This window comes from Sorex fumeus, unplaced genomic scaffold, assembly GCF_029834395.1.
Source record: "Sorex fumeus unplaced genomic scaffold, SorFum_2.1 ptg000128l, whole genome shotgun sequence".
Taxonomy (NCBI): Eukaryota; Metazoa; Chordata; class Mammalia; order Eulipotyphla; family Soricidae; genus Sorex; species Sorex fumeus.
This window is the reverse complement of record NW_026606185.1, coordinates 48854841-48877520: the sequence shown is the minus strand read 5'-3', so window position 1 is coordinate 48877520 and position 22680 is coordinate 48854841. Positions and strand designations below refer to the sequence as shown.

General features: G+C 52.6%; 1 protein-coding gene and 1 non-coding gene across 3 annotated transcripts in view; both read right to left on the bottom strand.

Annotated features, from left to right (window-relative positions):
- The window catches only part of ARK2C (arkadia (RNF111) C-terminal like ring finger ubiquitin ligase 2C), a 96845-nt gene that overhangs the window by 42871 nt on the left and 31294 nt on the right, over positions 1 to 22680 (bottom strand). The window lies entirely within an intron of this gene.
- LOC130045581 (U8 small nucleolar RNA) lies at positions 15599 to 15729 on the bottom strand. The gene has a single exon (XR_008795567.1). It is a non-coding gene; the product is annotated as a U8 small nucleolar RNA (small nucleolar RNA).

Below are 22680 nucleotides of genomic sequence, written 5' to 3'. Positions count from 1 at the left end.
GGTTTGATCTCGACCAGGAGTCCAGCCCCATGTGTAAGGATAGTCCCTGAAATAAATGAGTTGGCAAATTGAAGAAGACTTGGAAATGTTGGAGGTAAAGATGAGAAATGGAGTCTGGGTAACAGATACTACAGGTAGATGAGCTGATCTGGTGAGGATTGGTAATTGGAATCTTCAGAAAGAGAGAGGGAGGAAGGCCTGAAGAGGCTGGGAGGGTAGGGAGGAGGTGGACTCTGCCCAAGGCCCAGGCTAGATTGGGAGGACTTTGCCCAGGGCTCAGTCTAGATGTCCCTCTTATCCTGGACCTGTTCCCTTCCCCTCCCCCCCAAGATTTACTGTCAGACTTACTGGAGATTTTCTGTTGGGTCTACAAGGCTGGACTAGACATGCTTTGCTGGGGCACAACCCAGCCTTTGATGAGACTGCGATAGCCTAGAAGCATGGAGACATGAATAAGCTGCAATGTCAGCACCATCAATTGGGGGGATCCAGTGCCTCTGCTCAAGAACAGGAAGGGGCATGACAGCACCTATGTGAGTCATGAGGTCTGGAGCCAGGACAAGACGGAAAGAGGCGACACCAGATGAACCTCAGTAACGGGGTCGCCCAGCAGCCCAAAGCAGCAGAAGTTTCCAAACCCACATGGCTGGGACTGTCAGATGTAGGAAGGGAAAGGAGCTCATGAAAGCTATACCACTCAAAAGGGGGGTGCCTGGCATGGCAGCTGGTAAATGAAAATACATATGGGGTGCCCCATTCAGATTTCGGATAAACGGGATGATTTTCAAATTATTCCATTTTTTTAAAATGTAATTTCTAAAAATAGGTTTGTGCAATATTTGGAACAAATAACAAAACAAATAAAAATTCCATTGCATTAACCAAGCAGCATTTATTTTATCTGGCAAACCCAGAGAGGCTGCAGTTGGGAAGTAGGATTGGGAAGGAGGAAGGTTTTGAGTGAATAAAAGATTGCAAGAGCCATACTGGCTGATCTAAGAAGCAAATTCATAAACGCAAAAAAAAAGTGGGGAGAGGATTAGCCACCAGGAAATACAGGTGCTCAAGAGAATATATCTCAGTCACTAGACACCTGATTGTGTGCTTTACATCTGCAGTAGACTGAGCACTAACAAGATCTAAACTTTTGTTTCCCCAGTGGAGGCTGGAGAACGGGAGGCCCTCACAAGCATGAGCCTCTTCCTGAGACAGCTGAGTCCAAGGCCCAAACACCTCACCTCAAGAAGCCGAAAGGAGATGTTTGCTGGGTCTGCACCAATCTCTCATTACAAGTTTCTTTTCTGGGAGTAGATCTTACTGAGACACACCGCCTACCCCCATGAACAGATAAAAGCTGGGGGCTCTCCCCACAGTGTCACCCACATGGTCCTGAAAACAATAAACTGTCTCACTAAACACCTGGGCCCCAGGGGTGCCTTCCGACCCCTTTGGGGGATTTAGGGGACATGCTTCCCAGGCCTGGTTCACTATTACTCTCCATGATGCCAGGAGTTTGGACCCACTGGGATCGATGCAATAGTTGGGACTCACTTAAAGAGTTGCTCTGAGGAGGGACTCGAGACACCGTATAAGGGTTAAAGCTCTTGCCTTGCATGTGGGGGACCCTGGTTTCATCCCCTGAGCTCAGAGCCAGGAGGAAACCCTGGGGGTGGCTCCTAAACATAAACAAAAAAGAGAAGGAGTTGGAGGGATGACAAAAATGCCTGTGAGGCTAGTTCCCTCCACGCCCAAGCGTGGTCAGGCTCAGCCTGGTCCCCAGCTATCCATGATTCGAGCATGTCACACTGCCTGTCCAACAGAGGATGAGGTGGACTTCCTAAGATGCTGTTGTATCCTCGTGGTTTGGGGTCCAGGGCAGACTCTCAGGACAAGGAACTTTACTTTTTTTTTTGCTTTTTGGGGTCACATCTGGCAATGTTCAGGGGTTCCTCCTGGCTCTGCACTCAGGAATCACTCCTGGCAGTGCTCAGTGAACCATATGGGATGTGAGGGATTGAACCCGGGTCAGCCGTGTGCAAGGCAAACGCCCTACCCGCTGTGCTATCGCTCTGGCCCCCAAGGAACTTTACTTCTGAACTTAGCGACGCTGAGTAGCTGAAAACTGCCACACCAAGGAAATATCTTGGTGCGGCTGGAGAAATGAAGGTGGGGGGAAGGGGGGCAAGTTGATGTGACACCCTTGACTTCACTGGTGTTTGATCAGCAGGTTCCATGAGCTCACAGGGGGCTGGTAGGCCTGGGGCCATTGGAGGCAGAGCTGGTGTGGCAGGCTGGCAGGCAAAGTGGCTCCTTGGGGCTGTCCTCATGTCCCCAGGTCTCAGCTCTCAGAGGAGTAGGTTTTTCCCTGGACACCCAGGCCCAGCCTTCCTGTCACCTCCCTCGAGTTTCCAGGTGGGCTCTGGACCTGAGCCTGGCCTGGACCTCTGTCCTTGCGCTGTGGAAGGATTAGTGTCCTGCATTTCCAGTGCAGACTCAGCTTTGGGGTAGGCCATCCTTACCTTTCTGTCCCCCTAAACCTGCTCTCCCCAACAAACTGAGAGGCGGGGAGTTGTCTGGGCCTCCCTGAGCCTTCATGGGAGCCCCACGCCAGAAGAGGCCGTTTCAAGGGAAATTAGGGACTCAAAAGAGTTGGATGTGGCTCTCACCGGACAGTTGCGGGACTGGCATGAATGGGACAGAGCAGACTGTGCCCAGACCCAGGGGCCCCTTTTGTAGCCCTGCCATGGTCTCAGCTGACTCAGACTTCACAGAAAGGTACATGGGGGGGTCTGGGAGTTGCCAGTGCCAAGAAACTGGATCCAGGCCATGAAACCTCCCATAGGAGCAGTTACAACCCCTCCTCTTTCCCTACCCCTCTGAGTACTAAACACAGAGGTCAGAGTAGGTTCCACAGCTGAGAAACTGGCCCTAACAAAGGACTGAGAGGGCAAAAGTGTCCTAAGGTCCACCATCAGAGCCTTTAACCAAGTTCTGTCCAGGCCCCATGGAGACCCTGCCCAGCAGAGCCCACCTGGGCAGTAAGAAGCTCAGGAGCAGAGGAGGAGGTGAGCAAGCAGAAGGGACAAAGGGCCAGGCCACTGTCAGATGCTGGCTCTGGAGCTGCGGGGGGAGGGGGGAACACCAGGCCCCCATTCCTGGGAAATGAACCCAGGGAGAGGTAGGGAGCTGGGGTGCAGAGCACCACGCTGCTTCCCTCTCAGAGTTAGGAACCCCAGGGACCTTAAGATCAGACCACATAGGGGCTGGACCTGTATCTACACCTCACTCCATTCAAGTCTGTTTCTTCACCTGTAAAATGGGCCACTCAACCCCATAGCACCTTGGGGAGTGGTGTAGACCAGAGGGCTTGGAAAAGTCTGCCACCGTGGAGAACTGTAGGGGTGGTGGCAGAGAAAGGAAAGGAAGTCAGAGAAACACAGGGGAAGGCAAAGCCCAAGATGGGCACATCCCGGGTGAGGGGATGAGTGAATGACGAAGGCCACAACCTCGATTTCCCCTCCCCTACCTTCCACTCCTACATACTGAGACACCCTCCATGTAACAGTCTTGGGCTGTTCTGACCCTTGGGAACCCCCAGGGTCAGAAGGGCTAGCCCTGGCCACTGTCATCACCCACCCTCCCTCCCTCTCATTTCCCCTCCTTTCTCAGCCTTCTCTGGCTCTGCTCCTTTGAGCTGCCTTCACCTGTACACAGGCAGACTGTCCCAGCCAATCTCAGTGGGCTTAGTGGGGGGTGGAGGGGAGGGGGGCAACATGACATAGAGGGGGAGGAAGGGGAGGAGGGAGGAAGGGAAGGGGAGGTAGGAAGCGGTGGGAGGGGAAAGGAAGGAGGGAAGAGTTGAAGTAAGGGAGAATGGAGGAGGAGGAAGGAAGGAAGAGGAAGGAGGAAGAAGAAGCAAAGGAGGAGGAGGAAGGAGAAAGAGAAGGAAGGAGGAGGGAGGGGGAGGAAGATGAGAGAGGAGGAGGAGAAAGGAAAAATAGGGGGATGAAGCAGGAGGGAGGGAAAGGAGCCCCTGGTTGTACCACCTGGCTGGGTGACCCTGCACCAGTGCTTCCTGGCTCCCTGAGCCCAGCTCACTTCCCCCCTTCTTCCTGGGACCCAGCCCTGAAGGGCCTGTTCAGCTTCAGGCACTGGCCCACATTCAGACAACTCCCCACATTAGCCAGGCCACAGACAGCGTGATTAGGACGCAGATCCTGGGCCCCGGCGGGATACCCCCCACCATCTTGGGACAATGTGACACTCAGGGCCTGCATGGAGTCCAGATGCTGGTGGCACATCTCGTGAGTGATGGGGCTCTGAGGAGGAGAGACAGAGAGGGGGCCAGGAAGCGAGACCCACAGAGTCACTTACACCTGCCTGTCCGGGACCCTGAGCCTTCCTGTTCCAGTCCCCTCCTCTTCAAACTTCCCCAACTGTGGCTGTGTCTCTCAGCCTTAAGTCCTGCCGCACTGTCTCATGCTGCAGGACCCTGTCTGTCCCTGTGCTGTTCTTGTGTCAGCGTGGAGGGGCACCTAGGGGAAGGGATGGATTTCTCCTGGTCCAGCCACCCTTCAGGCAAAGGCTCAGGACTCCTGGCAATCAACACCCAAATTCCGGGTCCCTGCCACTTTTCCTGCCTCCTTCCTCCTGCCTCCTTCCTCCATCCTTCCACCTTCTTTCTTCTTCCCCTGATACCTTCCTTCCTCCTCCTGCCTTCTACCTCCTAACTCTTTTCTTCTACCTCTATCCTCTTGCCTCCTTCCTCCTACCTCCTTTCTCCCAACTCCTACCTCCTTCCTTTTTTCCTTCCTCCTGCCTCCATCCTCCCACCTCCTTCTTCCTGCCTCCATCCCCCGCCTCCTTCCTCCTTCCCCTTGCCTAATGCTGCATTGAGTGCACATAACCTGTGCACTCACATTTTCTCATACACACACACACATACCACATACACATAATACTCACACATACAAGACATTCACACATATACACACTCATACATACACTGCCACCTCACCATGACACATATATACACACTCACACATACATATAGACACCTAATACATATGTGCACACATATTACAAACATATGTACACAAAAGTACGCACACATATTTACACATTCACATGCATATGCATGCGCACATGCTTATTTACATACTCACATATACATGCCCACACACACCCCATGCATGACTGAGTGACCTCTACTCTAGTCACCCCAGAAACCACCCACATGACTGACCATGAAGCAGTGTTCAGGGAACTGGGGCCTCCTCAGCCAGCTGGGCTGGACAATGGACCAATCCTCGATGCAGCACTGGGAAGACCTGGGAGTGCAGGGACAATGCCATGCCAGGGACTGAACCTGGGGCCTCCGGTATGCAAAGCCGATGCCCCGGCCCACTCAGCCTGAGCCAGAGTGGTGTGGGGGTGAGAGAGAGGAGTGAGGACAGCGAAGGCCCCATCCTCTCCTCTGTGATGGAGCCTGGAGAAAGGGGTGCCTCCCACACAGCCCGGAGCCTGCATCAAAGTGCCCCGGGGCCCCTGAAAGGTTACTCCTGCCACACATGACATTGTAGCCTCTCCAGCGCATCTCCAATTTCCTTCCAGGTCACTCCAGTTTCCCAGGAGCTGGGCAGGCTGCCAAGACACCCACTGCGTCTGAGCCAGAAAAGCAAGCAGGAGAGCCCACCCACCAATGGGGCACCAGGACCGGGGAAGCGTTGGCACCTTCTCTAGTTGCTTCTGAGGGCCTGTAGGCTCCTGCTGAAGGAGCTGCGGGGCCATTATTAGGCTTCACGGTTGTCCTGGCATGGTGTGGGGACATAAAGGAACACGAAGGGGACATGAAGCTCAGCATCCTTCTGCTTGCTTGGATTGTGGGTGTGCTCTGAGGGGCTTCTTGGGACTACATTGAACAGAAGCAGGGGAAACCACCAGCAGAGTCACTTGTATTTTGAAATCCACACTGTTCACTCAGTCTGAGCTTCAGCAAAAGCCTACCCCGACCAGCGCTGCCAGCTAAGTGGGGAGGGATGGGGGAGAGTGGACGGGGGCTGGGGAACATGGAGATTTGGTACCCATGCCCGCCTGAAGCTTGCTTGGGTGTCAGCCAGCTGACTATCTGGGAGGAGAGGAAGAGGGGACTTCTAGGAGTGAGCAAGCCAGTGGCAGGCTAGCAGGGCGGGGCCAGCACACTATTGACAAGGCAGCTGGTGCAGGGGCTGGGATGTATCTTAGGGCCTAGCTGGAGCTCTCGCTTGTGCCCCTGGGAACATTGTCATCTGTGACATCACCCACTTGGTGATGTTAGGTTCAAGGTTTCTTTATGGGAGCGGGGGGGGGGGGGCGGGGGGGCGAGGGGGAAGCCTGGTGGTGGTGTGAGAGATCAAGCCTCGGACCTCGTGCATGTTTCCCCCTGCTTAAGTCCCCTCCTTTGCAGCAGCCCCTCCCCTTCATCTGCCTCTCCCTCCATCATCCCATATGCCTTAACAGAGAAGGTTCTAGAGGCAAAGAATCCATGAGAGTTTGATCTGCAGCAGGATGTGTCCCCCCAGACAGCAAGAAGCTAAGCAAAAAGGTTGGGGCATCAAGATAGGTGCTCCCCAGGCTACCTGAAGCCAGCAGTCTGGATGCCCTCTGGCCGTGAACACATCTCAGGATGAGGTAGAGACGTCACAGGTGATGCAGCCCTCAGGTAGTCCTCCTAGGTTTGCCCCCAGAGGCTCTTGATAACCTCAAGGCACTGAAATGTCACTCCAACCTGCCAGTTAGAGGACATGATGGGGGACAGCTGTAAGGGAGGATGTAGAGTCTGGACTTCTATCCCCTCTCAACAAAAGCGAGATCACTCATGAGAAACACATCTTCAAGTAAAGGTGTGAACAACAGCCAACCGGAGACCATGAAGGAAGGAGTGAGAAGGGTCCTGGAGGAGACCAGGACTAACGTCCCCAGTGAGCAGCCCTGAGAGGGACCCCTTTCAGCCACAGTCCATCCCTGACCAAGAACAGAGCCCAATCGAAACTCCAGTGTGTTATGTTTCTGGCTGATCCTGAAATGTAAAGTCTTTCCATGGGTATTATTGCTCCCAAGAATTCCTGTAAAGGACATGGGCATCCCCAAGTTTACAGTAGCATTGCTCATGGCAGCTGCCTTATAGAACCCCCTAAAGTGTCCATCATCAGATGACTGGGAAAACAACTATGATCCAGCACCTAGTGGAATGTATCTCTCTTGTTAGAAATGAAGGCACTTGGGGGCTGGAGCGATAGCACAGAGGGCAGTGTGTTTGCCTTGCACGTGGCCGATCCCGGTTGGATTCCCAGCATCCATATGGTCCCCTGAGCACCGCCAGGGATAATTACTGAGTGCAGAGCCAGGAGTAACCCCTCTGCATCGCCAGGTGTGACCCAAAAAGCAAAAAAAAAAAAAGACACTTAAGGTGACTGGGCCTGGTGAAATAAGAAAGGAGGTGAAAGCAGTTACCGGATGGTTCCATTCATGCTGGGAATGTGAAAAACGGGAGCCAGCCGACTGGCCACAACAAACAAAAAACCAAGAAACACCACCAGCAACCAAACTTAACTCTCTCACTGAAGGAAGGGGAGGAAGTGTGGAGGAGTGAGGAAAGAGGCCCTTTCTGTGATAAAATGGCTCTAAAAATTGGGTGGTGGCATCACACACGGACAGAGGTGTGAAGCTTAACCAACCCTGGAACTCCTTGCTATTGCAGACCCTTGATGAATAAGTGAGAAGAGAAGAACATGTCCACAACCTCTTGCACTGAAGGTGGAGTTACAGGCTAGTAAATAGTCTCTCATCCACTGCAGTGGAATCATCTTGGCCAGGGGCTGGCTTCTGTTCGCCAGGTCGCTTGATCCTGCCCACGAGATAGTCGCCTCCTTTCCTGCCAGTGAGGGGAAGGAACCACTGAGATCCAGGGCAGCTGCTCCCTCTGGAGACACTGTGAGAAGCTGAGCACAGCGCAGCAATCCACTCTGAAACCTGTTTCTCCCCTCCACCCCTCCACCCCCCAGTCTTAACCCCCACGCTCCTTTCCTGGATGCTCAGGGATGGGCTTGGTGGGCTGTGTGTCAGACAGAGCGGGGAAAAAGAGAAGGAACTGGCCGACTTCCACTCCTCTGAGAAGGGTTTTTGGTCTGTTTCACAGAGAGGTGGAATCCCCCCACACACACACAGCTTTTAACCAAGCCACCAGGACACACAGGACAGAGTCTAGCAGAAGCTAGAGCACCCAAAGACACAGCAGCGTGACCCATCCCAGACACTGTTGTTCCCTGTCAAATCCATCAGGCTGATGGAGTCAGACTCCAGAGGGACCACCATCTTGGCTGCATCTCCCAGGAGACCCCTTTCCTAGGGAGAGGAAGCCACCCATGGAGGTCGGGGCAGGAAGAGGGGAGTGTCTGCCTCTGGGAATGTTAGCAAGGGCTGTGGGGGTGCCTCACAGCTGAGAAAGAAGAGGGGGTTCAGGGAGAGGCAGGAGGAAGTGCAGGTTTCCTGAGCGAGGGGCAGGCAGGAATGTCTCCATGTCCAGCCCCCCCCCCTCGCTGTGGGCGGTCTCAGGCAGGCACAGTGAAAGGAGGTCACCAGATGCTGGGCAGAGGGTAGGGATGCAGAGTGGCTTCCGAGGACCAAGAAAGATGTGGGATTCAGAGTGGCCACTAGTTAGGAGTCATGTCGAGAGCACAGCTCTCATATGAGTCAAGTCAAAGGATCAGAGAAAGCTGCCCAGTGAGTCCAGTGACTGGAGGTCTCCGTCTGGGGGCCGCTGGGAGGGTCTGAGTTCACCCCCATGCTCACCTTGATAGCAAATGCTGGACATCAGGTTTGGGAGACCATCTCAGCCTCCATCCGGGGAGGGGGGCTCTAACTGGACTGCTTTCTCTTTCACCCCCACCTCCCTTCCTGCCCTCCCAAACCAAGGGCTTCAGCCAGCTGCCTCTGAAGCACTTTTTTTCCTAAAATGCATCATGTGCCTGTCCCTGAGGGCATTTATCTGGAGCATTTAGAATTATAGTGATAGATTGTTGATCAGCCTTATTGAGAGAGTCATGAAGTCACTTTCCCCCCAGGAACAGAAACTTACCCACGTACGTGCCCTCATTTTGCAGGACCCTCTATGTAAGTGCTCCTGAAGGCTTCCCCAGCTGCGAGTCAACGCCAAGGGTCTCCCGTGCTCTCTTGGCTGGAGGCACCGAGCACTGAGTCACAGCGCAGGATCAGCCCCCTGCCCCCTGCTACCATGGTTCTTGGCCCTGAGCCTGGGCTCCCCCTTCCAACAGGGGTTTCAATTTGCTGTGGATGTTGAACCACAGGCAGTAGAAACCCTTTGTCAATGGAGAGGCAAGAAATGGAGTAGGAAGGGACGCTGAGACCTGGGAATGCCCGCGCTCTCACCTGATCTCCGGGCTCAGCTTCTCTTTTCTCTTTCCCCTGACCCTCTGCTCCCTTACGTGGTTTGTGACCACCCCTCACAGGCTTGTTCCATTCTCACTCCTTCATACATACACACCCCATCACAATACACCACATGCCACAATACCACACCACATGCATGTACACAGATCACACACATGTACATAACACACACATTAACACACACTACACAGATGCACGTATTACATACATGTATGCACAACACACATGCACTCACCACAACATAGACATACCACACACACCACAATGCACGTTCAAATGCCATGTAGATCACATATATGAATATACCACACACACACCACACACATCACACACATGCACTCACCACACACACGCACACAACAAACACACCACAATACCAAGCCACATGCATGTACAAATGCCACACAGATCACACACATGCTCATACAACACACATAACACATATCACAATATCATGCCATGCGAATGTACACACACCTCACAGATCACACAATGCACATGCCACACATGTATGCACACATACCACACACTTCACCACACAGACAGACCACACATCCTACACACCAAACCACACACAGCATACATACCACATGTCACACATACCATACACACCTACCACACACAAATGGACTCACCACACACATACAAACACCACCTCACATACCACATACACCACACACATTTACCACACACATGCACTCAATACACACACACACACACACACCTCACATACCACATACACCACACACATTTACCACACACATGCACTCAATACACACACACACACACACACACACACACACACCTCACACTTCTCAGGGAAATGGCACTCTTTCATTATCCTCAAGGCTCCTGCCCAAAAAGTCTTCAGTAATTGTTGATTAGGATTTGGGGAGCTGCCTGGCCACCTGCCCTCCACCCCCATTCTCACCTGAGACACAAACCCTTCAAGTGAAAGTAAGCCAGGCTCAGGAAAACAGGGCACCTCCTCATCACAGACCACAGGCTTTTAGCAGCTTCCCTCTGGCCCAGACACCTATGATGACAGCGTGGGTGTCCTGTCACCTCATGTCATTGCACACTCTGTGGATCTCTCCAGGTGAGTCAGGAACAAATGATTCTGCAGGACTGAGTAGGTTCTGTGCCACCAGGAATCCAGGACCCAAGACATGGAGGAAGGTTTTAATTCTGTGAGGGCTATGAGTGGAATGTTTTCTAAAGTAGAAGCAATAGTACTGAGAACATTTCTGGAATTTTCTAGGACAGGAACCCTAGCACCCTTGACTGAGACACCTGATCTCACAAGTTTCCTCCCAGAACCTCCCAGTCCTCTTCCTGATCTAAACCACTTATCAGCCACTTGCCCTCCCCCCTCACCAACCACCACTACCACCAACAACAACACATAAACACACACATACACACACACACAGGAGTGATCTTCTCATCTCCTGTCCTGCAAGTGTCAAATGTGGAAGGCAGAGGGACCAGAGTGATTGGACAGTGGGTAGCGCATTTGCTTGGCACACAGTCAACCCAGGTTTGATCCCTGGCATCCCATATGCCCCCTGCCCCAAGCACCACCAGGAGTGATCCTGATTGCAGAACCTGGAGCAAGCCTTGACCATTGCTGAGTGTGGCCCAAACAACAACAACAACAGAAACGTGGGAGGCAGGGGGTGAAGTTGGTTTCAGCCAGTTGGGGGACAGCTAAGAGACTAGTCACAGCACTCATGCCAACCTGAGTCTTGGCACAGCCTGTCAGTCACGTGGGTATAGGACGAATCCTGACTCTGCATCTAGGTCTGAAGAAAATGCTGCTGATGTCAATTATGATGTCCTGGGAGTCCCTGTTGGCAGCCTATGCACCCCACACTGGTTATCTCTGGGGACCCCATGACCCCCAAGCCTCTTCCTGCAGACAGAGTTATCGGCTTATGGAGGAACTGTTAGGAGACCCTGAGGTGGGTATGGGAGCCTTGGCCCCTCAGACTTGAACACCACCAGAAGTTGCCCAAAGCATCAATGCCGCTGAGTTCATCTGTTCAGATCTGGGCTTCTTCCCATTCTGTGCTGCTCCCTGGATTCCCACCCTCCGCTCCTACACTCAATGAAAGCACGGTGTGTGCCCATATTTTGCAGCCTCTGGGGGTCTTGGGTGCCTGAGCGTGGACATGGTTCTCTCCTCCAAGTCCTCAAACACCGTGACTAGTACAGGTGCCCTGTCTCTAGAGATAAGCGATGCTTACCTGATGCCTCCCTGGGAAAGGAAACATTGATTTCCCAGGAGGCCCCAAAGCACTGCTCAGAATCATGGCAGGCTGCTGGTGCAGTCCCCACCACTTACGCCGGTGGGACTCGAGAGGTAGGGTGCAGTTTTGTAGTTTTGCCTTTCTTCACTTGGCCTCAGCAAGACATTGAAGTCCAGAACCTCTGGTCATCGAGAAACATGTCTGCTGAGCTCATCAGGCCAGTGTCCTCTGCTAACAAGGCATGTCAGGACATTACAATCATGAGCTGGCCAGGAATTGCTATTTCCTGGCCCATTGCCCCAAGACTCACCATGCCCATCCCGCTGGGAAGATGTGAAGAATGATTGCCACATGGGTGAGATGCCTCCGCAGAGCCAACCCTAGCTGTGCCCAGTGATGTCAGAGTCCTTCTCCCCTTCAGTTAGCATCAGTTCTTCTCTACCCCCAAACCCTGTCCACTGGGTTAAGGTTCTAGAAATCAGAGTGCAAAGGGCCTCCAAAATGATCCACATTAAGCCTGCAGTGAGCAGAAGGAACAAGGAAATGGTCAGAAGGGAAATAAAATATTCATAGAGCTTCTGAGAGCTCCATACGTGTATCTTTCCAGACAGAGAAGACGATCCCCCTTAACTGACAGGGAACAATGCTAGCCACCAGTAGGCTCGGCAGGAAATGAGCCTGCAGTCATCATCCGCTGGAGAAGGGATGGGTTGGTGGATGGATGGCAGATGCCTGGATGAATACAGGGGCAAGACATGTGATACCAAAGACAGAGACCTGGATTCAAATTCTGGCTCCAATACCTACTGGCCATAGAAGAAAAATTGACATGTCCCCTCTGACCCATTGTTTCTGTCAAACAATAGTGACCCTCCATCCTATCACTTTTTGGGAGTTTGTGTCTCCACATAAGATGCCCAGATCCAGGAAAGTGTTTAGTAGGTTGTCGGATTGTAGAGCTATCTAAGGATGTGATGCTGCTTATGACAATGCTGAAGAGTAGCCAGGGATGTCTGTCAATAGCTCCTTCTGGAACGAGAAGTTCTTTCATTCAACCTGCCTTGCCAATGTGGACCCTGGAGCAACCCAGCATAGGACCACCTGGCACTGTGGTACCTCACAATATTCCTTTGTCAACCCTTTCCCTAAACTATAGGGGCCAAGGCTCATGAGGTTGTGAGTGGTTTCCAATGCCTCCTTATTTTCAGGGAGGTCCAGATGTTCTGGAAGCTACTTTCCGTGGACACAGGACCCATAGAACCGGAGCTTCAGAGTCGAGCTGGCAGGCCTCAACATGAGGTCATCAGACCCATGCCCTCATTTTATACTGATAAAATTACAGGCTTATTGGCATGTGTTGATAAAAGCAAATCCTCCAGTCCCAGAAAACTTGCTGGGCTCAGCTGAAACACTTATCACTTACAGAAGTGGGGTGGGAGGATCACTCTTCCAAGAGAAAGGCAAACACTGATTTATTAATTAATTGTCTCCAGGGGGTCCTGCCAAAACTATGGGAGTGGAGCAAGGGGCTGGGGGAGTCTCTGGCTCACATTTCAGGAGGTGTGAGCTGACACTTTGGGAGGAGAGGCTGCAGGGTTTGTATTTAGATTTTTCCCTCTGTGTATCTTTTAAAAAGCTTTGTTGCTCTTCCTCCCTACCCCCACCCACCCTCATCAGCATCCCTGAGTACTGCTTCCTCTTCAGGATCCATCCTCTCTGCCCACAAATGTGCATACATTCACGCATTCGCACACATACACACACACACACACACACACACACACACACACACTAACAAACAGTCTTCCTTGTCAGAGTCCTCCAAACATCTATCTCTCATTGTCAATCTTTGCACTGATTATGGGGGTGCAGCCCCTTCTTCCACCTCCCAAGCAAACATGCAACACATTTCTAGGGGACTTGATTTGGGCCCTTCGATTGGTGGGCTAGATAGGGCTGCTCCTGACCACGGACAACAGCACATTACCTGGGCTGACCATATTCTCAACCCAAGACACAAGCTGGTACCAGCGCAATAAGTGGGATCCCAGGGCCCCATGCCCATGTTTGCCAGATCACCTCCCATTGAGACCTCCAGGAGGTTGCCCGTGGAAAGGGCAAAGGGAGCCCTGGGGCCACTTGGGAAGCCTCTGTGAGGAGGAAGTGGGTCCACTCTGTGTGGGCAGTTCATGATGGGACACAGGGATGTCCCTTGAGAGCTGGGGAAAGGGGACAGGGAAGGGGCCGTGTACCAGGCTGCCACTGCTGGGCCGGGCAAGAACCATCTCCTACTTCAGTGGGCAGGCAGGAGGGGCCTTCATGTCCATGTTCCCCTGGGAAGCTGAGCTGCTCCCAGAGCATGAGGTCTGAGGGGTCACTGAGATGGGAGGTCGGAGGGTGGGCCTCTGGGCTGGGCTGGGCGTGCTGGGGTGGCTCTGGGGAAAGATCAAGGGACAGGTTAAGGATTAGGGAGAGGATGAAAGAAGGCCCAGGGTTGTTTTAAGAAAAGAGGCTCCTCTGGCACGCCAGTCCATGTCCATCCTGAAGGGACCTGTCATTCTCTGATAACCAGGGTAAGGTTCCTAACGGAGGAAGGGGTGACCTGGGCAGGAGGGACAGGGGAGTAAGGGACCTGGATGTGTATCTCAGGTTGGACTTCCTCTGCTGCACCCTGTTTCTGCCTACTGTTAAAAATAAAATGTCTGAAACATTGAAATAAGGCCCAAAGATGTGTCTTTCAGAGGAAGAGTTCCTTCCCAGCCATCCACAGCCCATGCCGAGGACAGGGGACTGTGGTTGTTTGCTGCCATGGCAGCCAGGCTTGGAAATCAGACCCTCATCGGGACACGGAGAAGGCCCATGGAGAAGGCCCACAGACTGGTCGAGGAGAGAGGCTGTGGTTTATGGCCCCGATGGACGCTGATTAGCTTCATGACTTTTTTGTATTGTTTTGTTTTGGGGTCACACCCAGTGCTCAGGAATTACTCGTGGCTCGGCACTCAAGAATCACTCCTAGCGAGAGAGAACAAAAGGGAATGCCCTGCCACAGAGGCAGGGTGGGATGGGGGGATGGGGGGAGGGATGTTATCCATGGTGGTGGAAAATGGGCACTGGTGGAAGGATGGGTATTTGATCATTGTATAACCGAAACCCAAGCACAAAAATTTGTAAATCTACAACTGTACCTCATGATGTTTCACTAAGGTAAGGTAAGGTAAAGGCCCTCCCGTTGATCATCGATTTGCTCGAGCGGGCCCAGTAACGTCTCCATTGGAGACTTTGTTTCACTAATAAAAATAAAATAAAATAAATATTAAAAAAAAAGAAAAAAATGAATCACTCCTAGCAGTGCTTGGGGGACCATATGGAATGCCGGGGATCAAACTTGGATTGGCTGCATGCAAGGCAAACACCCTACCTCAGTGTACTAACTCTCTGCCTCAATTAACTTCGTAACTTCACTCTACCAGCCTTGTTGGGTTTTCTATTCATGTGTGCAAATATCTTTTTCTTCATCATCCCCCTTTGCAATAATGAGCACACTCTATGAGGCCCACATCCACCAGCTCCCTGATGAATGACTTAAACCAACCTTTGTATCGTGCTCACAAGTATTGGGCGGGGAAATCTGGGTTTAATGTTCGGAAAAGCTGGTCTGACACTATTTCTGCCTTCCCCAGTTGGACCAGATATGATCAGTCACCTACCTGGGCACCACTCACCTGGTCTGGATCTACCAGGCCCTGATAGATCCTCCCTCAGCTCGCCCAGAGCCTAACTCAGCAAAGTTAGAGGAAGGACCCTGAACCTTAGCAAACTGGGGAGCACAAAAATTTCCAAACCAGGAGAGCAGGGACACCCCAGGATCCATCCAGGATCTCTCCCAGCTGCCTCTTTTTTTCTGAATCAGAGAGTTTGCTGCAATCCCTAATCACACAGAGAAGTTAATCACGAGTCGCACCAACTCCAATCATCATGCTCTCTCTGCCCTGTGAGTAGAGGAACAGGTAAGGATTATCCTACCTGACGATCATCAGCTGCCTCCTCTGACCTGATGGATCCTGGGGTGAAACAAAGGAGGGAGACCAGGGCTGGTCTGGAAGCTTGAGTCTCTTCTTCCCCTGCACACAGGGAAAGTCTCACAGCTGTGGTGCCTGCCAGCATGGGATCCCCAGGGAAGGCTGGAAAGCTGGGCAGGAAAATGTCCTCAGGCCCAGAGGGGTCCTTGTGTGCATAGGTGGCACCAGGTAGCAAAGACACCAGAGCTTCCCCAGAAGGTCCTAAAGGCTTTATCATGGGGGCAAGAATAAAGAAGATCAAAGGCCCCCACTGTGTCCTGGCCTTGCCCAGAGTCTGCTCGGTGTTCTGGAGCCTCTCACCATATGGCCTTCAGCAGCCCCAGCCTCAGTCTTCCCATCTGTCATGTGGGCAGAGAGGACCAACCACATGGCACTGTGTAGATGGACGCCTTGCTGTACCAGGAAACGAGTGGCTCCCTTCCTCGCTTTTGGGTTGTTTTTTTTTTTTTTTTTGCTTTTTGGGTCACACCCGGCAGTGCTCAGGAGTTACTCCTGGCTCTGCACTCAGGAATTACTCCTGACAGTGCTCATGGGATCATATGGGAGCTGGGTATCGAACCCGGCTCGGCCACGTGCTAGGCAAATGCCCTACCCTCTTGTGCTATATAGCTCCAGCCCCTTCCTTGCTTCTGATCACAATTCTCTCCAGCTCGCTCCCCCAGTAGGAATCAAAAAAGGGCAGGGCATTCAGTCTACTTGGAACAGGCAGAGCGGAAATGCCACACTTTCAGAACCATTTCCATGGGCCTCACCTCTCACCTAAAGCAACTCATCCACTGCTGAGATCCACCCACATTTCCCCCAAGGTCCCTTGTACCCCCACCTGTGTTGCCCATACAGTTGCCACCACCCACTAAAGGCCTCCAACAGATCTTCCTCTCAGAGCCCTGATCATGCCACATGTTTTGCCCTAGTTGTGGTGTTCCTGAGTGACACCTCCCAAAGAGTTAAATATCTGTGGCCTCACATGGCTTTCTCTGTCCACAGTGCTCTCAACCTTTCGTTTGTCAGACCCCTAGACATTCTACAAAACCCCAAATATCAGTCCTTCCCAAAAAGCATCTCCCCACCACCACCACCGACCCCTCCTCACCTGACCAAATTCTGCTGTCCTCCTTTCTGGTCATCTCTCCCATACTGGTTCTTCCCAGAACACTTGCTCCAGCTGCTCCCTGCTGCAGAGTAGGGGACACACTGGTCCCATGGGCTCTTGTGACCCCTCCAGGCAGGGCTGAGGCATCAGTGGTGCAGCCACCACTCTTTTCAAAATAGACTTTTGCAGTGTCTGTTCCCAGCTCAGATCTCAGGGCTCACTCCCCATGGAGCTTGGGGAATCTTGCAGAGCTGGGGATAGAATCCAGGGCTCCGGCATGCAAAACACACATACCTGCCCTTTGAGCCTCCATGTTGTTTCCTGATACTAGTCTGCCCCTCACCTCCCTGTAGTCTCCTTATGTGGGGTGTGCCCTAGTGCACGGAGGCAAAGTGTGGTGGGAGTGAGAAGGGGAGAGCTGGAGGGAGTGAGAAGAAGGAGGTATGATCTTCCCTCCAGTCCCACATTTCCAGTGTCTGGTTTATGAGACAGGATCCTTTGCATGAATGAATGTTTACTAAGGATGTGATAACGTGCATCAATTTTATTCCTTCTTGAGATCTTTTGTAGAAGCAGATTAATGGCTTAAAGTCATCCATCGGGCCTGGGGAGTTAGCTCAAGGGCTGGAGCACATGCTTTGTACCACTAGAGGCCAGGGTTCCATCCCTGGCACCACATAGTTCCCAGAACCACTGAGCGTGAACCCCAAACACAGAGATGGAATTAATCCCTGAGCACTGTTGGGCGTAATCCCAAAATGAAACAGACAAAAATACTCCCTGGTCATACCCATGCTGACTCGGAGTTCAGTAGAAGCAGTTCAGGACTAGCTTTTGCCTCTTGGAGTTTTTCTCAGTCCCAGTCGATAAAAGATCATCCTGCCTCCCTTTGGGTGATCACATCTTGTGGTGCTGGAAACTCAAAGGACCATGTAGGGCCAGGGATTAAACCTAGGGCTCCCACATGCAAAGCCTGCACACTATCCACTGAGCCATCCTGTGGCCCCTGTATCTCCTCCACCGAGAGGCTGTATCTTCTGCATTCTTCCAGCCTATGTCCCTCATCTTAACATGCAGCAACAAAGCTCAGTGCTGGGAAGGCAGGGAGGGTCTAAAGCCTAGATTGCATCTTCAGGGGATGGTCCTAGGCCTGCTCCTTTGCTATCCTGAACTGCAGTCTCTCTGTCAGTAGAGTGGGCCTGCACTTACCTCACAGAGATGGCTCACACAAAGAAGCTAGCCAACTCACATCAGCTCACATCACTCTCTTTGGGTGGTGATTTGAGAAGGGTGAGAGTGAACAGGAAGGATGAATGGTCACAGTAGGCACAGAGCTGAGTCTGCTGCCCCTCAGCTTCCCAGAGGACCACACCTGCCCAGCTCCCCACGCTCCCTGCTCAACCTCACCCAACTGTCTCCATCCCAGGAAAGTTTAACTTCCCCTTTCACAAGCAAAACAAGAAGGAGTGATTGGCTCCCATTACACAGAGCTGGGACAGGCCTTGTCTTGGCATTTCCCTTCTACTCAATCCCTGGCCTCCACATAGCAGGCGATCAATAGTGTTCAATGCCCAGATACCCTCCTCCAGTCTTTCCCAAATGGATGGTGACACCTCCCTCCCCTGACCCAGAGGGGATAATTAAATGACTGGAATGGGGAAGCATGTCATAGCCTCAGATGTAATTATGGGGGTGCTTTGTCTGTGTACTCTAGAGAAGATCAAGACTCAGAAGTGCTGAGACATTTTTTTTGGAAAAGAGGGTAGAAGGCCACATAAGTTTAGAACCCTGGCTCTTCTCTATGTGCTGCTTCTACCCTCCAATATCACCCCATCTTCTCTCCTGTGGGGGTTTGGAATTTGATGTGTGCCAAATGTCCATATTAAGCAGCTGCAGCTGGGGATGTGGCTCCATGGTGGACTTGACATGTTTGAGGCTCTGGGCCCAATTCCTGGCACCATATTGGTCTCCTGAATACCAGTCAAGAATCTCCCCCTGAGTACTGCTGGCGGTGGCTCCCAAACCAAACTGAACATAAGACTGCTAATAAAAATAATGATAATAATAAAAATAAAAGGGAAGTATCAGCAGAGAAATGAGCTCCCCAGAGTGCGGGATGCATGCAGAGACTAATAGTGCAATGAGATGCTGTCATGAATCAATAAGGCAACCAACACGCACAGACACTAAAGAAATGGAACTCAGGACAAGGCTCATCTTTGTCTTTCTGCTCCTGTTTTGGCTTCTGTGCCCCACTCAAATGCTCAGGGACTACTCCTTGGCAGTGCTCATGGAACCATGTGGTGTCAGGGAACAATCCCAAGCTCTTGACCAGGTCATGGTCTCGTGAGTGATCTCTGGGCTCAGGACAAGTCATCTGTGCTGAAAGGGAAGGAGCTATCTGGAGCGTTCACATATAGGTGAGGCCAGCAGCAGCTGAAAGGAATGCAGCCAGGCAGCCTGAATGGATCCCGGAAGCGCTGAGGGCAAGGAAAGGGGTGAATGAGGAGGGGAGGGGAGGGAATAAAAGGGGCACACCAGGTCCCCCAATTAACCTGATAGATGCAGATAGAGTTGGCAGGAGTTCACACAAAGTGCCCAGAAGAGTTTTATGTTCTCCTTTCTGCACCCTCATGAACTTGGAGGCCCTGCCTAGGACCCAGAAACCATCAGAGCCTTATCTGAAGAAAGTCGGGGCAGTGAGGGAGATAAAGTTCCTTGGGGCCGGCCCAGGGACTCACCCCCAATCAAATGGTCCCTCTGCTCTGGCACATACCAGTCCACCGGGGCAGTACACCCAGAAGTCCAGGGAAGGTGTCCAGGGTGTGGATAGCAGTTCTTTCCCCAGTATAGTCAGAGTGCCTGTGTTTTAGCGTGTCTTGTCGATGAGGCCTCCCCATCAATAGAAAAGGCAGTGTCAGGGGCAGAGGGGAGGGAGGGCTCCACAGCCTTCCATCTGTCACCAGGTTTTAGATCTAGAGAATGAAGGCAGAAGAGAAGCTTGGCCTTCTCGTTCCTCACCTGGTCGGGGAAGGAAGTTCTGGTGGTGAAAATGAGACGCTGTTTCCAAAGGACATGTGGTTTCTAGAGGTCTCAAGGGACCACGTGGGACCAAGTATTAAACCTGGGGCTCCCACATGCAAAGCCTGCACACTATCCATTGGGTCATCTCCCTGGTCTCCAAATCCCCTGTCCTTCATGCCTATGCCCCTTATCTCGACCTGCAGCAACAAAACTCAAACTCAGAGAGATACTAGGAGTGAGGGGAGTGTTGGGGATATGGTTCAAAGGCCCAAATGCCCACCCCAAGACAGAGCCCTGCTTCCATATACCCCTAGACAAAAAACTTATAGTGACAGAAATCAGAATAGTGGGTCAAAGTCAGGGCTTTGTCTAGGGGTTCAGGGCTTTGGCTAGGGGGACAGGGCAGGTGGGTGATTCCTGGGGATCCTTTCAGCTGGAGGAGACGGATGTTCTGGCCATGAAGGGCAGAGTGGCACCCAGCTCAGATATCCTAAGTGCCACTCAACTTTGAGTGCACACTGGGAGTGGGTTCACGGCCTCTCCATATCTCTGTACCCACAGAAACAAACCGTCATTCTTTCTGAAAGAAACAAAAGCCACCTGACAGGTCCTGGAGTGTTCTCCTGACATGTACACACCGTCTGTGCCCCACCTCTCTCCTCACGGCTGGGGGACAGGAATGGCCCAGCTCCCGCCGCTGGAAGCAAAGCGCTCAGGAGTAATTAGAAACATGAGGGGCCTGAGCTTGCCATGGGAACCACAGCCTGGGCGGGCGCTACACAGCCCCTTTGTGGGAACCACTGCCCATCTGCTTCTGGGAAAGCAGGCAGCTGCCAGGCCGCTGGAGGGCACAGGCCAGGGTGAGGCCCCCCGAGCACCACAGCCTCCAGGTCAGAGTTCCATGTGCAAGGATCCAGCCCCCACCCTCGCCTGGGGAGAAACATCAAGGAACGATTCCCTGGGCCAACTCTGTCTTGCAGCATGGCCCCCGGCTCAGCCTGAGTGATAGAGTCCCCGTGACCCCCAGCAGGCCCCCTCCTGCTGCCACCCTTCTGGTTGATAGATCCTGCAAGACCTTGCGGCCGCAACAGGATCTTTCTGGGGCACGTCCTGCATGGTCAATCCAGGACACAGTGGGCATCTGGGGTTCAGAAACCCTGGACAAGAGCCCACTGGAGCACCAGCCCCTCCCCTGGCCAGCCGCTTGTGCAGGTGGTGGTCTCGGGAGAAAGGCGACTGAGAATGAGAATGTCATCCCGCGGAGCTGGACATCAGTCCAGCAGGGCCCAGAGCCAAGAGAGGGGACCAGCCAAGTCCCACAGAGGCAGAGGCTGGGGAGGGGTGCTGTCAGTGTGGTGTAGGGGGGAGGGCAAGGGGAGGGTCCTCTATCTACAGGCACCTATGGGAGCGTTGAGACCATCCTTTGGTGTACACATACATACACGAGTGCACATACATGCACACATGTGCCTGCTTCCTGCTCAGAGTAGATGGGCCCTGGCATTCCCCAGAGAGCGCACAGCCCTTCAGAAGGTGCACTGCAGTGTGGTGGGGTGAAGAAAGCGTGCGCTTCACGCCTCTCGGGGCACACCGTGGGAGAAAGTGTGGCTAGAGCAGCAGTGCAGGCGCAGTGGGAGCTTTGGTCCCTGGAGCCAGAACCCTGCCTGCCCTCTGCCCCTCACCAGACCCTCAGGCCCGACCCTCCCTACCTGTTGCCATGGTAACAGAGGCTGGTTTGTTCCACAGCCGGAGACTGTCCCCTCTCCTCCAAGACCCAACAAGCTAGAGCACTGGGTGAGCTGGGAGTGCACACAAGGTGCCCATGAGGCCTTGGTCTGCAGTGGCTGCTTGATCTATGGCAGGCGATGAAAGAGATGCCCTACACCACCGAAAGCATCGTTTCCTGGCTATTCTGGGCTCTATTTTATGGATCCCCATTGGATCTTCTGGGTGGGGGGTGTGGTGGCAGGCATAGGGATGGCTGCTCATCCTAAGGGAGGAGGAGGGAGGGAGGTGGCTTGTTTGGGGCAGCACAGCAAGTGAGTGACAGGGTGTCTCACAGCTTAGCTCCCCCACTCTGCACGTGGCCAAAGACAGCTGTGACTTGGCATTTAATACAGGACGGTTGCCTGGTGGCTGTGAGTAAATCATCACAAAGACACTGAGGTTCAGGAGTCAAGTGACAGGACTGAGGGCCCATGGCTTAATCAAGAGCAAAGTGATTTTCAGCCTGAGTATTCCTGCTCCAGACTCCTGGAACACACCTGCATGTACCCCCAAACCTTGGTCTATATGAAGTAGGAAAGGGCATGGTCTATAGTGAGGGTTTGATCTCTGGTGAGAGCCCAATCTACAGTAAAGGTTGGTCTACAGTGAGGCCTTGGTCTGCAGTGGCTGCTTCATCTATGGTAAGGTCTATGGTAAGAACTGTAGTGAGGGCTTGGTCTGCATCAAGAGTTTGAGGTACAGTAAGGATTTGGTCTTCAGCAAGGGTTTGGTCCACAATGAGTCTATAGTAATTGAGTATAGACTCATTGGTCCACAATGAGTCTATAGCAATTGAGTATAGACCCATTGGTCCACAATGAGTCTATAGTAATTGAGTATGGACTCATTGGTCCACAATGAGTCTATAGTCCACACTGGTCTATAGTAAAAACAGTATGGGACAGCAGAGCCTCTGTAGATTTGTTCTGAAGAGATGGGAGCTAGAGATCTGAATCATCTCAGGGGACGGTCCAGCTGTCTCCTCTGAGACCCTCAAAAGGACAAAGGGTAAGTTCAT